The following is a 17248-nucleotide window of genomic DNA, read 5'->3' as shown; positions in this document are numbered from 1 at the left end:
GAAACTCAATGAAGCTGTGAATCAAAAGATTAGAGTAAAGCTCCTGAACACTGTTGGAAAAGTTAGTTGTTATAATTAATTTCTAATTAGTTTAGCTATTGCTAAACAAATATGTATGATTTCTTGTACTTAGTTGATTACTGGAGAGGTTCGTGATATTGATGGCATTAAATTACATAGTCAATGGATAACCATTTGTGTCAGTTGTCTAAAAGATTGATCCCTATTCATTTTAGATAACACAGCTATGATGGCTCCACATGTCTACTATCAATCAACCTTATCATCTCTGTCTCTCTTTGTGGTTATTGGAAGCTCTTCATTTTCCAAGTCAAACTTTTTTATCTATGTAAATATCAGTATGAATCATCTTAGACTGGTGACATTTAGCACGGCACATCTTCTCAATTCAATAATTATCAAATGGACGGCTAATTGTCCCTGATGATAATCATCAATAACAACTGCTACTAAGGTAAAGTGAGTACAAATTATCTACACTCGTTAGAATATCAAATATTCAACATCAGAATAGTGTCCGGAATTTCTTAGCAATCAGAACAAAATTGCAGGACAGCAAGCTAGTTTGAAAATATTACTATTATCAAAATACAAAAAACATTTACTATGGAGCAACCAAACTAAATTAAATACATATAATTCAAGCACTTAATTTATTATAAAACATCCATACACTCTAGCTTGGCTAATGCCTTTTCCATTACATATGTGGCAATGAGATGTTCACTTTTAAAAGTTTTGGCAGAAACCCACAAAATACATGTCTGACATATAGTCTTAGTTTGGACTATACATCTGAGATAGCTATTACATATCATAGCATCCTATAATTTTAAAGAGACAAGAAAAGCTGCATATATACAAGGCTGCATATTTAATAAAACTACATGATGACATAAGTTGCAAAGACAAAGAAAATCTCATACAAGTTTGTCATAATGATTTTCTTTCCTTGGAAGTTGGGGTCACTTCTCTCTGTTAGTGGTGATGCCCTTTTGGGGTCTTCTTCTTTTTGCTGGACATGATTCTTAAGCCGAGGATTATAAGATAGCCCCCTTCCTCATTGGTAAAAAAGGCTGTGGTTGATTTTTCTTGTGATCATAGCTTCTAAGGAACTGATCTCTAGGGTATCCAACATCTAGCTTTCTGAAATTCCAGTTTGAGACAGCTACCTTTAAGCACTGGCAAGCTGACTACAGGGAACGCTGGACTCATTGAAAATTAATTAGCATTTTATATGATTACAGTGACATCCCCTCTTTGAGCCAGTAATCAAGGAACCTGAATCCTTACCACTGACACTGGAGAGGGACTTTCACTTGGAATAAAAATAAAATAGATACACATAGTATTTCCAGATGCAGCTCACTGCATCAAACAGAATTTCCCTTAAGAGCACATAGGGAGCACACTCAGTCTAGATTCTGGATTTCTCTCTCTCTCTCTGTCCAGGGCCACAATGAGACTCCCCACTGGCACAAATGTAGAGTTGATTCTCTCAGCCAAGTGTCCAAGTCAAGCTGTCCAGCACCCTCTCTGTGCAACCAGTGCTTCGTGTCCCTGCTCAAAGCAGCTGATGCACATATTCTTTCAGATTTGATTTTCACACACACACACACAGCAGGGAAGGGCTGGCATAGATTTACTAGCTATGCCCTTCTGCCCAGACTATAAAGTAGTTACTGCCAGCAGGCACTCCAAAGCCAGCTTGTCTAAGGCTTTCACAAGGGTACCCAATTATACTGATTGAAATTAATATTAATACAAATGGTAGTGTTTTGACTAATGCTGTAAGGCTTTCAGGAGTGGCCACAGAGTCACCAAATAGATATGAGTACTCTCAAAGGTTAAAATATTTCCTAAAGGACCAGCCAGAATGAAAAGTTTAAATATATTTAATAGTAAATAACAAAAGATAATGAATATACTAATTATATGTTTACAATAAACACTAGAGTTTCAATCACAGGAACTATTAAAATAACAAAGATAAATAAATTCACACAGATACAGAAAAACAGTACTTAACTAATCTCACTATATTTTCCTAACTGATATAAAGAATTATTATTTCCTGGTCACTTACTAGAGCAAGGCAAGATGATGGAGGTGAGGGGTCAGTCTTTGTCAAGTTCCAAACACAGAGTGCCATTAGACTTCTCTCTCTCTCTCTCTCTCTCTCTCTCTCATCTGATATTAAAACATCATTTTAGTGATGGATTACAGAATGACATTGCATACATTTGGCCATCTGATTTCTGGTTCCCATGCTACCCCCTTGGCTAGAAGCTGCCAGGATTTAGCACATAGGTGTCAATAATGCACACACATAGAGCTTTGCCAAGATCTGTTACAGCTTCTGGAAGTCATAAAACAATTTCAAATTTCTACCCTTCCATAGTAGCAATTAGTTCACTGCTAAAGATAATACAGAAGGCTTCCTAGTACTTGTTTTCATGGACATTCCATCTCTGGATGCAATCAGAACTGTAAGATGCAATCTTTATTGGCTAAATTATGTAATTTAATTTCTTACTATTTTCAAAATAAGCTGAACTGAGATTAACCTCTTCTCTTCCAGTATCCACTGTTAAAACACTTACATTTAATCAGCTACAATGCAGTCAGGACCCATTGTTGGTACATTTTTAAGACAAGCAGCTTTGTAAATACATTTTCAACACAAGTATCAGTGCAAATCAATTTGATATAAAATAATATATAATTCTTTAAAAATTTACAGCTAGCTGCACTGGCGTATGTTACACATCCACTGCCCTACTTCTTCTGGCATAACTGACAATACCTCACATCATCACATCTCTCCTCCCTTTGAATACTCAAGCTAGTTTTTCCAGTGACCCTTGAAAAACATTGCTTGAGAGGAATGAGCCTATCTGGGAATACATTAACCCGTACCCTGTCTTGAGAATCAATCTGCACTGGCATTCCTGACCCCACTACAATGCTGCACTGTTATGTCAGATGCCTGCAACCCTAGGCTCCACCTTAGTAACTTGGCATTATGCTGGCTGGATCAATTTAGCCATAGATCCCCCTCAGACACATCCTGCCACCTACTGCACATACTTAGCACAATGGCCTCCCTTTCATGGTAAGATTTCATCATGTTAACATGGTACACTTTGTGCCCCTGTCTCCTGCCTAGCAGTTCTATCATGTAGGTAACATCACTTACCTTCCTTAATACTTTGAAAGGTTCCTCCCAAGCTGACTGCAGCTTATTGTGTCTGACAGGAATGAGAACCATAACCTGTTTTCCCACAGCATACTCTGGGCTCAAGCATTCCTGTCATACCAAACATATTTCTGCTATTGTGCTCCTAGCAGGTTCTCCTGGGCCAGGCCAATGAGTTCCCTAAGTCCTGTCCTGAGGTTTAGGACATATGCCACAACAGACTTCTTGTGGGCTTCACACTCACTTCCCACTCATCATGAATCAAATCAAAAGGCCCCCTCACCCTATGTCCATACAGCAAGCCAAAGGATGAAAAACCTGTGGATTCCTGGGTAGCTCTCTGTATGCAAATGGCAGATGGGGCAAATATTTGTCCCTCTCTCTCTTAAACTGGTCTGCAAATGCCTGTAGCTTGGTCTTTAGTGTAGAGTTTAACCTCTCCACAAGACCATTAGTCTAGGTGTGGTAGGGAGTGATTTTTTTATGTGCTTCACCCCACAGCACTCACACAGACAAGTCATCAGGTCTGACATCAAAATGGTACCTCTGTCAGTCAGTATTTCTCTCAGGAACGCTACCCTGCTGGAAATCTCTAACAAAGCAGTTGTCACCTTCTCTGCCTCGATGAAAGACAGAGCCACCTCCTTAGGGTATCTAGTAGCATAATCTACTGCCACCAGGATATACTTCTTCCCTGTGGAACTTGGGGTACTCAGAAGTCCCACAATATCCATCGATACCCTCTGAAATGGCTTCTCAATCACAGGCAAAAGCATCAAAGGACCTTTGACCTTGTCTCCTGTCTTGCTTAATTTTTGGCACTAATCAAGGTCCTGCAGTACATTGTTACAACCCTTGCAATTCCAGTCCAATAAAAGTTCTGCATAATATGTCTCTTGGTATGCTTTAAGCTCTTATGACCTACAAAAGGAATATTATAGGCTATGGATATAAGTGCCAGATGGTAGGCTCCAGGCATTACCAACTGATGTTTTATCTCATACTCTAACCCTCCCTCAGGAGTCCGCTGTCTATACAGTAATCCTTTGTTCCAGTATACAGCCTCCCCTTGAGAATCAGGTGCCTACCTAGCTACCTCCCTTAAGCCTCCTACTGTAGGGTCTGAGATATGAGCCTGTCTCAACTCTATCTTTGGAACCCTTCCCAGCTTCACTTCCAGAGGAAGTCTGTTATTCTCTGACAGTGGTGCCTCACTGTCAGCCTGGGTACTACCACTCACCTCTGCCCTTGCAGTTAGTCTGTCAAAGGAAACATCAGTACCTACCAGCAGCTGTGCCTCACCTTAAGGTTCACTGCTGCAGGGTAGCTTTCTCCATGAAATAGCCACCTCACTGGCACTGGTTTTAGGTGTTGGGTCTGTCTGGGTCTCCCCCAGGCTACCAGACCCACATGCCTGTCTCCAAGCCTGTGTGAGTGTAACTGCATGCACACAATGTGCTTTATTATCAAAATCTTTCCCTGTCAAGACATCTGCAGGGATATCCTCTAACATACGTATTGCTTGCTTCCTTTTCCACCCTCCCAGTCAAGGTGAATCCTGGCCAAAGGTATTTGGAACAGGGTCCCTCCTAAAGCTCTGTCTGGAGTGGACTGCCTAAGTAAATACTGCTCCTCTTTAACTACTGCAGGTTTCACAATGGTTATGGCTGTGTCTCTTTTAGCAGTGGCTTGTTTTCCATCCATTAAGATCAGATATAAACTCTGGGATAGTTTGGTACCCCTGTTGTCTCCAGACAACTTACCACTGGCATACTGTTATTGCCACTTGCTGGCTCCCCACCTTTTGTTCCCCACCTTGCCTCTATGGACATTTATATGATACATGGCCCCAGTGGTTACATTTAAAACATTTAACTCTTGATCCTGGCTACATACCTAAACTAATGACTTCCCCTGTTACTTGTGGACTCTGTTAGGATGGTTTAGGCTGCCCACCATGGGTTCCCTTGGATCCATGTGCAGCACTGGGTGTCCTCTTCCTGTGTAGTGATGCCCTGCTTGCTAAGTAGAGATCCTATTTTCCTCAATTCATCTACAGAAGTGCACTCTTGTTCTGCCAACCAGATTCTCATGTCCTCAGGCAAATTGCTAAGGGCTTGTTCCCTTACCAAGCAGTCTTCTAGCCCTGCAAAAGTGCTGACTTGACACCCACTCATCCACTTATGAAAATAAGTGCTTAGCTTAGCAATATAATCACACACACTTTCATCTGCCCTGCATCTATTATCACAAAACTTTTTTCTGTAAGTGTCAGGTGTTAGCTTAAAGCATTCTAGTAAACATTGCTTTACTCTATCATAGTTTGAACAATTAATATCAGACAATTAAACAGCAGTTACAGCTTTACCATGGAGTAAGGGGGTCAGGAATCATACCCAGAGCCCCTGGTCAGCATTATACTGTTTACTTACTCTTTTAAATATATGAATAAAACTATCAAAATTATCATCCTCTGTAAACTCTGGAAGAAATTTACTGACATTTAGTGTTTTTGGGGGTTGGTTATTCCCTTCACCATTATCTCTATGATCCTGATGACAAATCAGCATCTCCCTCTTATGTTGGCACTGTTTCTCATTTTCTCTGGGCACCAAATGCCACAGTCTCTCTGCTGATTCTAATTCCAAACATTTGGCCTCCAGCTCAAGTTTCTTTAACTCAAGATAGATGTTTAGGTCCTCTGAGGAAAAGGTGAACTGTCATGTTTCTGAGGGCAGAAAACTCCCATCACCAGACTGGTCATGCTCCTGGTTGCTGGTATGAGCTGTGACTATGGCTGAAATAATTTCCTATTTGGTCAGGTTGGCATGCACCATTCCTTTGGCTTCACACAGCTTGGTCAACTGATTCTTTGTTAGCTTGCTGTAATCATCTGCTGACATCTTTGCCTGCTTTCCCTGACTAAACTAAACTAAAAAAATGAATAAATAAATAAAATTGTTGCGAAATGAAACTCTGAATGTTTACCTCATGACTGCTTGAGAGTACACGCAAGTTCAGTGACAACTGCTTACAGCTACAGAAGTTCAATTAATATCCACACCTCTGCTCACCAATATGTGATGTCCCCTCTATGGGCCAGTAATCAAGGAGCCTGAATCCTCACCACTGACACTGGAAAGGGACATTCACTTGGAATAAAAATACATACACACAGTATTTCCATATGCAGCTCTCTGCATCAAGCACAATTTCCCTTAAGAGTACACAAGGAACACACCCTCTCTCCCCCTCTCTGCAGGTCTCCAGTGAGACTCCCCACCAGCACAGCTGGGCAGTTAAGTCCTCAGCCAAGCGTCCAAGCCAAGTCCTCCGTACCTTCTCTGTGAAACCAGTGCTTCATGCCCCTACTCCAACCTGCTGACATACACACTCTTTGAGAACTGATTTTCACACACGTACACACACCAGGGAAAGGCTGGTACATATTTACTAGCTATGCCTCCTTCTCAGACTATAAGGTGGTTATGGCCACCATACACTCCAAAGCGAGCTACTCTAAAACTCTTACAAGGGTACCCAATTATACTGAGTGAAATCAATATTAGTACAAATGGTAGTCTTTCAACCAATGCAATAAGGCTTTCAGGAGTAGCCGCAGAGTCAACAAACATATATGAATACTCTCAAAGGTTAAAATATTCCCTAAAGGACAAGTAAAAATGAAAAGTTTAAATATATTTAATAATAAGTAATAAAAGAACATGAAAATACTAAATATCTTTTTACAATAAACACCACAATTTCAATCACAGGAAATATTTAAATAATACAGATACAGAAAAAACAGTACTTAACTAATCTCACTATATTTTCCTGACTTATCTAAATAATTACTATTCCCTGGTCACTTATTAGAGCAAGACAAGGTGAAGTAGAAGAGGGGTCTTTCTTTGTCAGGTTCCAAAAGCAGAGTGCCATTAGACTTCTCTCTCATCTATTATTCAAACAACATTTTAGTGCTGGATTGCAGAATGGCATCACATATATCTAGTATCTGACTTCTGGTTCCCATGCTACCCCCTTAGCTAGAAGCTGCCAGGATTTAGTACAGAGGTTCAATAATACACACACACACACACACACACATATAGAGCTTTGCCAAAATCTGTTGCAGCTTCTGGAAGACATACAATAATTTTAAACTTCCACCCTTCCAGAGTTGCAATTAGTTTACTGCTAAGGACAATGCAGAAGGCTTCCTTGTACTTGTTTTCAAAGGCCTTCCATCACTGGCTGCAGTCAGGACTGTAAGATACAGGGCCGGATTCACAAAGGATTGCACAGACTATAAGAGTAGAGTAAGACTCCATGCTGCAGCCAACATGTCCGCCGAGCGATCCAGGAACAGCTGGTAGGGGCATGCAACAGAGCTCCCAAAACGAGTCCTACACGGACAAGGCTTAGATATGCAAATTATCTCAATTGCAGGCAAAAGCTATGCAAATGAGGTAAAGTTGCGATCCAGGAAACCCGAAACTGTCCGAGTAAGAGTAGTGTTATTTGCAGAAATGTACTCAGCTGACAACTGAGTATGGTTCTGCAAATAGCAAAACGGAGCCGTGACAGCTCCAAAAAAAGGATGCATCCAGTTGAGGAAGCATGCCAATGGCCAAAAATACAGCCATTGGCAATGTTCACTGATGCAAAATAAAAATAAAATATTTTTTTTTTTCATCCCAATCCCCGGGGTTTAAGCATAGTGCAGCGCTGCACAAACACGCTGTGCTGCAAAAACCAGAAAATCAATAATTAAGATCCACAAATGTGGATTTTATTGCTATTCTTAATTTACAATGCAAGGGAATGGCAGGCTGAAGACAACATAGCCACCGAGTAGAGGTTGCTAAGGGGGGAAGCTCAGTCAAAGAGAGGTAACCAAGCATTAGTAGGCAATCCTATGCAAATGAGGGTTAGGATAGTGAATCGCAAGTTTACATAGCAAATGAGCACAGTCAGTGGAGTGTAGGAGTAGGATAAGGGGAGTAACATAGTAGAAGATAGGTGACATCACGAGGGGGGTATGTATGAAAGAAGTGAAGCTCATTGGAGCAGAGTGGCATGTGTCAGCTGTCATTTACACATCAGTGAAAGAGGTGTGTCAACAGGTAGGCTAGGTAAAGGCAAGAAAATGAAGGTGTATGCTGTGGATAAAACTAAAGTTTCTTGCTGAGCGTGTATGCGCGCGGGTGGGAGCCTGTAAACCCGAGTAAGACTATGTGCGCATGTGTAAGTGTGTGTGCGCTCGCGTTTAAGTTGGAGTAAGCCTGTATAAAGCTGTTTAAAGTTGTGTAAGCACGTTTGTGCCGGTGTGCGTGCGTTTTACCAAGAATAAGCAAATTTTAGTCAGTGTATGCATGTGTGCGCGCATGTGAGCTGGTGTGCATGTGTTTGCACTTGTGTGTGCGGCGCTGCCCCCCTGAGGAAACTGAAAGGGAAAAGGAAGCACAATAAATAGTAGGAAGTTAACCAGGGAGTACTAGCAGAGCTAGCAAGTGAAAACAATCAGAATCAGGCAATTACACAGGCAGTACACTAGCCCAGCCCAGACCAGCAGTTAAAACTCTACAAACAACATTCCACTATGTTTCTCTCAAGAGACACTGCAACACTGCAGTAAGCTAATAGAAGTGAAAACTGAAAAAGATTTACTGAGACAAAGAAATGTTAGGGGACGCCATTGCTGTTATGAGGCGACATATGCAACATGCTGAGGGTGGTGACAATGCAAATGCTGCTGGACAACCCACAGTGAGGAGACGGAGAAGAGTGTACAGGCCCAGGGTAACCTACCAGGGGCTACATGAGCTGGAGATAGTGGAGTGCTATAGAGTGGACAGAGACCTCTTGCAGCAAATTGTTGAGCTGTGCAGGCCACGCCTCACACACAGAACCAACAGAGGGGAACCCATCCCAGTGGAAACCAAGGTATGTGTTGGCCTAAGAATATTAGCAACAGGTACCTTCCAGAGACCAACTGGTGATATGATGGGGATATCACAGGCATCAGCATCCAGGGTACTGCACCAGTTCCTGGATGCCATGTCAGCACATGTCGGTGATCACGTATATCTCCCCAATTCCTGTGATGTATTGGCCAGCAGTATGCATCTCTTCCAGCAAATAGTGGAATACCCTGAGGTAGTGGGTGCAATAGACTGCAAGCACATATGCATCAAAGCACCAGATGGTGAGTGGGGTAGGGTCTACTTCAACCGCAAGGGCTTCCCCTCCATCAACTGCCAGGTCATGTGTGATGCCCAGGGCATAATACTGAATGTGTGTGCTGGCTGCCCTGGAAGCTACCATGATTCCCATATCTGGCATCTGACGCAGCTGTACCAGACATTTGCCAATGGGGACATCCCTCATGGTCACCTAGTGGGGGATGCTGGCTATGCACTGGAGCCGTGGCTGATGACACCCATCAGAAATGTACACGCACCTGAACAGGAACTCCATAATGAGGCACACGCACAAACATGAAATATAATCAAGCGTGTGTTCAGCCTGCTCAAGTCATGGTTCCAGTGCCTGGACACATTTGGTGGAGCCTTGCTGTACTCACCAACTACATGTACCCAAATTGTCATGGTATGTGCCATGCTACATAATATGATCCTGCGAAAACAGCTGCAGCAGGAGCAGCATAGGCCTGGGCCAAACAGCCCCCCACAATTGCCAAGGCCATCACAGGCAGAGCTTGACTCAGAGGATGAACAACCTGAGCCTGCCCCAGTAGCAGAAGTAGGCATGCCCAGTATGCTTTGGCCTTGGCAAAGAGGCAATGCATAGCACATACACTGGCTCAGTAGGAACCCTGGAAATGATACCTCTCTCTGACTTGCTCAAATAGTAAAAGGGATGCCTAACTTGACACTACCTGTTTCCAAACATGTATAGGGAGTGCAGTATGTGCATCTGACATAGGCAGCCCTGCAGCACCACCTGAGGCATGATTGCCATGTGTTAAGCAATATAAAGCAGTGCTAAACAGCTTTCACCATCATTTAGTATATGTAAAGCAATTGCACAAACTAACACTAGCACAGCTATGGTCAATGTTGAGCAAAATTGGGCAATGTTCTGTAATGTTGGTTAATGTTGAGCAATGTTGGACAAGCCTGGTCTACGTTGGGCATAGCTGAACAAAAGCAAACATGCTCATATTTGCTCTACTGGCCCTTAAGTAGTCTGGTCTGCTCAGTATGAAAATATAAAGCAGTGACAGGCCTCAAATCCAGAATATTGTGCACTACAGACATACTACTGAACCACTAAACCAATGACAGTACTGCACTGGTCAGCCTGTATGAAGAAATGTTGATAAGTCTGTGCAATGTATCTCATGGAAACTCTGCAGGCACAGCATAATCCCTGTCGAGTTATGACACAAAGGTGAGCCCTGCAGTAAGAATAGAACCTGATTTTCAACACACATATATAATATAATTGTTAATATTGGTCATGTTCACACACATCAACAAACGTAGTGGACTTCAGACAGCAACATACTGAAAGGTCACACTGGGTATGCTCACACACAAATAAATGAGACAAATGTCAGGCAACAAAACACTGAAAGGACAGACTGGGCATGCTCACACACTTAGGCCATGTCTGAGTATAGCAGTGGGCCACACATATCCGGCAGTTGCATGTGTTAACACAGGAACCTGTCAGTATTCACCAATCTGCCATGTGCACACAGTTATATGACAACAGACACATATATAATATATTGGAACCCTGTCATAATAAAATATGTCCTGCAGATACTTAGGTTGTTCATAGAAAGTGTGAAAGCAAAGAAGAGAAAAAACCTGCAATCAGTATCATCAATAAAAAATGTGCATCCCGAACATTACCATAGGTTGATGCTAGCCTATCTGCTCTAGGGCATGTATAAGCCTAGCCAGAGTGTGTTTGGCTTTTGCAGCCCTGTTAGATTAGTAGACTGTGCCTGTGAATAGTAGGTCACACAAGATAGGTCTTTTACATTTTCTTTATTGTGCCTCTGTCCAGCAAGGACCCAGAAGAGATTCCAGGGGAAAACATATGATCACCCATCCACTTGTCAATATGTCTCCTTTAGGAGGTCAGTGGGGGGCTCAGCCTATGCGGGACTGGGATCCCATTCCAGAGTGAGCGGAGTGTCTGGGATAGAAATGTGTCCCTCCAGCATGTCCTATAAATATCTGTGCTGAGGTGTAAGTCCCTGGAGCGTGTAGCTCTAACGATCCGGATATCCTGAGGTGGAGCATGTCCATTAATTCTGTGTTGGACATGGCTGTAAACAACAGGCACAGATCACATCCGAGTAGGTGGTAAGCGACTGAATGGAGCTGGAGTTACTTTAGCCAAACTGCACAGGGCATCTGTGTGAGTCCCTAGATCCACTTGGTGAGGTACTTTTGTGGCCAATACAGTTGCTGCAGGTGTCGGGTAAGGTACATCCCAAATGGGGCATTGTATCCAATCATGGGCCTCATGAGTATAGGGGCACAATGACTTTACTCAATCTAGATGTGAAACCTGTTGGGATAGGGAGGGCTATATAGAATGTCTGTCTAACCACTATGGCAATGTGATTGTCAAAGGCAAGATTACAAACTACTCATGTCCCCATATCCCTAACAACTTCTACCATACTTAATGTATTAACACCTATGTGGTAATGTGTGGGCACTATGTGATTCCCAAAGGGGATGACTATGCTTTTAATGGCATTCAGCTGTAGGCCATGGCTCTGGCACCAGTTATCCATCTCTGTGAGACCCTTTTGGAGGATGCTTGTGCCAGCTGGAGAGTCAAATATGGCACCCAGTTTGCAGTCATCTATGGACATGGTCAGCCATATTCCTCCTGTGTTAGCCTGTACATCAGAGGAATATATACTGAACAAGACAGGTCTCAGGACTGAGCCTTGTGGGATACAACATGTAACTGGTGTAGAATCAGACATGGCACCTGCAATACATACCATGTGGGTGCTATCCCTGATCCACTTAGCAATCCATCTTGTGACATATGTGTCGATATCTAAGCTGGTGAGCTTATGTATGATGCCCGAATTGGGTATTGTTGTGAAGGTTTATGCGAGGTCCAGGTAGGCTGTGTGGACTACTTTCCCTATGTCTATGGACCTGGTAACTGTTTAAAGAAGTCAACCATGTTCAAGAGGCAAGATCTGCCCACAACAAAGCTGAATTGTATAGGATCCAGTGCCTGTAGGTTTCTGATGTCTGTGTGTATGAGTACTATGATGATATGCTCCATAGCTTTGCAGACCAGGCTAGATAGGCTTATAGGGTGATAGTGTCTGGGGTCTGTTGTAGCACCACCTTTGTGGAGTGGGACCACTGTTGCTGTACGCCATTCCTTGGGTACATATCCTGTAGTAAGTCTGATATTGAACAGTGACTTCATGTGAGGGTTACGTTCGTCATGAAGCTTGTGTAAGATGCAGGCCGGGACACCATCCGGTCCCATTGATGCTGTGTTGTCTGCCTTGGAGAGGGCAGCACTCACCTGATCATCTGTGATGTCACAGAGGCTACACTCTGTTGGGATGGACATTTGCTCATTAGGGGGGATGGGGGGGGATTTGCACTGAACCTGTTTGCCAGGATGATGGCAATGTCTGTGGGTTCAGTGTATGTATTGTCATTTTGCAGTAACACACAGCATATCTGGGAGTTGGCACCCAGGTTCATGACATGACTAAAGAAGGCCTTGTGATTGTTCTCAGTGTGTGGTGCAATTTACCTTTTGAAGTGGGTCTTAGATGAATTCATGAGTGAACGTAGCTTCTTGCTAGTACTGATCAGAGATGCCTTCCCTTATTGGGATTGTGCTCTATCATGTAGTAGCCCCCTCCTTTTGTTGTATAGCTTATTTATGGCTGTGTTCCACCAGATAGGTCCCCTGCCTTGGGAGGAGTGAATCTTGTTCTTATTTGGGATAGCACGATCCATGCATTCCAGTAGGTGTCAATAGAATGTATTTGTAAAGGATTCAATGGTCTGAGCTGTACTTACCTCTGTCCCAATGTCTTTGAAGGATACCACCTTGGTTTAGAGGAGTGCGACGTTTGCTCTTGGTAAGTACTTCACAGAGAGAACCTAGGATGGGGATGGGGATGGGATATGGATGTCCAGTGAGATAAATGTATGGTCTGACCTTACCAATGAGGGGCATACCTCTGGTGTGGAACATGGAGTCCCCATGTTGGTGATGATCAGGTCCAATATGTTTTCCCCTCATGTGGGTGTGGTGACCAGTTGTAACATAGCATTTGTGTTTAGAAATTCTAGCAACCATTGGGTGGGGTGTTGTGGCTTGAGTAGAATTCCCAGTCAATGTTTCTGTAGTTGAAGTCACCCCATATAATGGTGTTTGTAGAGACCGTCATATCCTCCAATGTTCCCAGGAAACTGAGTGGGGTTCCTGAGTTTGGGAGGGTGGTCTGTAGCAGGCTACAAACTGAAAGGCAATTTTGCCCACTGTTAGTTGCACATGTATGGTCTCAGATGCTTCCTTCAGTGCTACTAACCTGGAGGTGTGTGTATCTGTGATGTATATGGATACTCCCCATAAAGTTGTTGGCCGGTCTGAGTCTTGTGGCCAAAAAGCATGGTATGAAGTATAACCTGGTAGTACTGGTGTGCATTTGGGAGCCTGAACCAGGTGTCTGTTACTGCACAGATATCGACATTCACCATACAGAGGAGAGTCTTGAGTGCGTGCATTCTGGGGTTTAGACATCTGGTGTCGAGCAGCATTACCTGTACTTTCTTTTACCTTGTATTGTCCATGGAGGTGGGTTTGTCATTTGAGCCTTGCACAAAAAAGGCACTGTGGGGGTGGCAACAGCCTTAGCCAGTATTTGAAAGTCCAGGGGTGACAGGTGCAAGCTGTCCATAGCGAAGCTACGTGGCATGTCGAGCATGTCATCCCTGGCTGACAGACACTGGACCCCCTTTGAATGACACCAATATGTTAGCAAACTGTTACAATTGATCAGCTTGTCTGTATACTGTGCCATCATTCTTGGTGAGGGTAAGATGCTACACAAGGTCAGGGTCATACTGGCCTGGGTTACATGATCACAGAGCTCCTCTATGTCCCTTTTCATGTAGTCCAGGGAGGTATGTCTGAGGTAAGTCACACCAGCATGGACAATGATGGAGCCATATTTGTACTTGCTTTGGAGTGACCTGAGTGCATGTTTAATGTGGCAGAACCTGCCACCCGACAGACAGCGCAAAGTGCCCTTCTCCTTGTTCAGCCTGGTGAGTGTGACGTCAGTGTGTCTGACAATAGAGTAATCTATTACATGTGTATTAGGTGTGTTTTTATCCCTAAGGGCAGTGACTGTGTGGTACACTGACTTTGTGAAACATGTGATATGTGGGTAATGTCATGGGGTAGCAGTTGTCTGGGTGTCTGCTTAGGAGGTCTCTGCTGCTTAGGCAGATATTATGTAGAGCCTCCGAGTATGTAATTGTGTGGTAATGCAGTTTGTTTGCTGTCGCTATAGGTCTATGTGTGACGGAGTTGTGGTGTGTGTGGTTACCTTCACCACCTGATAGACCGTAACGGTCATGGGTCGAGAGAACTCAGCCTCCCGTTTGTCTATATAGTTGCATCTCCCACATATATCTGAGTTTGTTGGGAGGAGGTGAGGGTTGTCTGTGTACATAAGGCAGTTGTAACATTGCCTCAAAAGTCCCATATTCACCAGCTGGACTGGAGAGTACACACAAAACCAACCATTGGATATGCCAGGATATTATGATGGCATAATCTCTGTTGACTGACCAAAAGGGATCAGTAGGGCATTAAGTGTGTAAAAGAGTATAACAGGGGTTTAGTGCTCAGGTATGTTGGTGTGTTTGAAAGATTATCAGTGAAGGAGTCCAGACAGAACCATGACATTTCCTTCAGCTATGTCATACACACCACTGTACGCACATATATGTCCTGCGTCAGGGCCAACTGTACCTGACTGACAATGCCGACATCCTGTCAGACAGGCCCATGCATACATACCCACCTCCCACTGACAAATATCCTATCACCATACCAGGAGTTATCACATGTAGAATGGGTAAACAGCTCCTTCCAAAGCCGAAAACATGGCAGCAATTGGATGACATTGTTTCCGGATATGTGTCATAAGTGAACTACAGAACAAACAGACCCTGTACCTGAACAGTCTGTTGAGCCAGACCCTCTCTACAGGATCTGAAACTGTTGAATGTGTTACAGCAACATATGGCACACCCCACAAGTGTTGGTGCACAACAGACCATGGGAACTATAGTCCTATAAGCCTATGATGTCGGATCTGCAAGGCCATTGAGTCCATCATGATTGAAGTCATAAACAGAGCTATTGGAAGCCAACAAACACATAGCCCTACCAACTGTGGTATGATCATGGGCAGATCATGGTTCCCAAACCTGCTTGACTGTTTGCAAGGCAGCCACCCAGGACACATATCACTGAAGGGAGCTACACACATCCCACATAGACGCTGAGTAGCCCTTTATCAACATCACAGACACATGTTGTATCCACAAATTCAACAACCTGTGGATAAATATGTAGTGTCATATGAAGGAATGGAAATTTGGCCACAGAGAGATCACACAAGCTAAGAATTGTGGAGTCCTGTTCAAGCTGTTAGCACCTGCTGACCCACAAGGTTCATTCCTGGGATTGCATAAAACAAAGTGCACACACATTACCATGTCCAGTCTGATGATGTCAGCATCCTACAAATATAGCAGGAAAAAATACCACACCAAGTAAAACATATAGTGCATTGTGTTAATGTGTACCTCTGTAGTATCATAACATAGTTAGGTAGGGGGTTTGAATCTTGCAATTGCTCTGTGTGTGTGATTTCCTGTGAGAGGAGTGCCCTTTTTGGAGACTAGGTACATACATGAAAAGAGGTAGATTCTTCTTTGGCAAGTCTGATGATGTCAGCATCATAGAAATATAGCAGGAGAAATGAAAACACCCAGTAATGTGTATCTCTGTAGTATCATAACATAGTTAGGTAGGAGTTTGAATCCTGCAATTGCTGTGTGTGTGTGTGTGTGTGTGTGTGTGTGTGTGCGTGTGTGCATGTGTGCGTGTGTGCGTGTGTGCGTGTGTGTGTGTGTGTGTGTGTGTGTGTGTGTGTGTGTGTGTGTGTGTGTGTGTGTGTGTGTGATTTATTGTGAGAGGAGTTCCCTTTTTGGAGACTAGGAAAACACATGAATAGAGGTATATTCTTTTTAGGCAAGTCTGATGATGTTAGCATCCTAGAAATATAGCAGGAGAAATACAAACACCCAGAAGAGCATATAGCGTGTTGTGTTAATGTGTATCTCTATAGTATCATAACATAGTTAGGCAGGAGTCTGAGTCCTGCAATTGCTCTGTGCATTATCTCTTGTGAGAAGATTGCCCTTTTTGGAGACTAGGAAAACACATGAATAGAGGTAGATTCTACTTTGGCAAGTGTGATGATGTCAGTATCCTACAAATATAGCAGGAGAAAAGAAAGCACCTAGTAAAGCATGTAGTGCATTGTGTTAATGCATGTCTCTGTAGTATCATAACATAGTTAGGTAGGGGGTTGAATCTTGCAATCACAGGGTGTGCAATTTCCTTTGAGAGGAGTCCCCTTTTTGGAGTCTGTGAAGACACATTCAAAGAGGTCATCTCCTCTTTGGCATGTCTGATGATGTCAGTATCCCAGAAATACAAAAGTGGAAATGAAAGCTTCCAGTCAAGAATATAGCACATCATGTTACTGCAGATCTCTCTAGTATCATAACATAGTTAGGTAGGGGTTGAATCCTGCAATTGCTGAGTGTGTGTGTGTGTGTGTGTGTGTGTGTGTGTGTGTGTGTGTGTGTGTGTGTGTGTGTGTGTGTGTGTGACACTTCTGGTTAATGTGCTGTGAGTTTTGCTTTTACAACTGTATGACATTCAGTAAAACAACAG

The sequence above is a fragment of the Protopterus annectens genome, chromosome 7.part0, assembly GCF_019279795.1.
Source record: "Protopterus annectens isolate FY-2018-M chromosome 7.part0, PAN1.0, whole genome shotgun sequence".
In the NCBI taxonomy this organism is placed as follows: domain Eukaryota; kingdom Metazoa; phylum Chordata; order Ceratodontiformes; family Protopteridae; genus Protopterus; species Protopterus annectens.
This window is presented reverse-complemented; position numbering follows the sequence as displayed.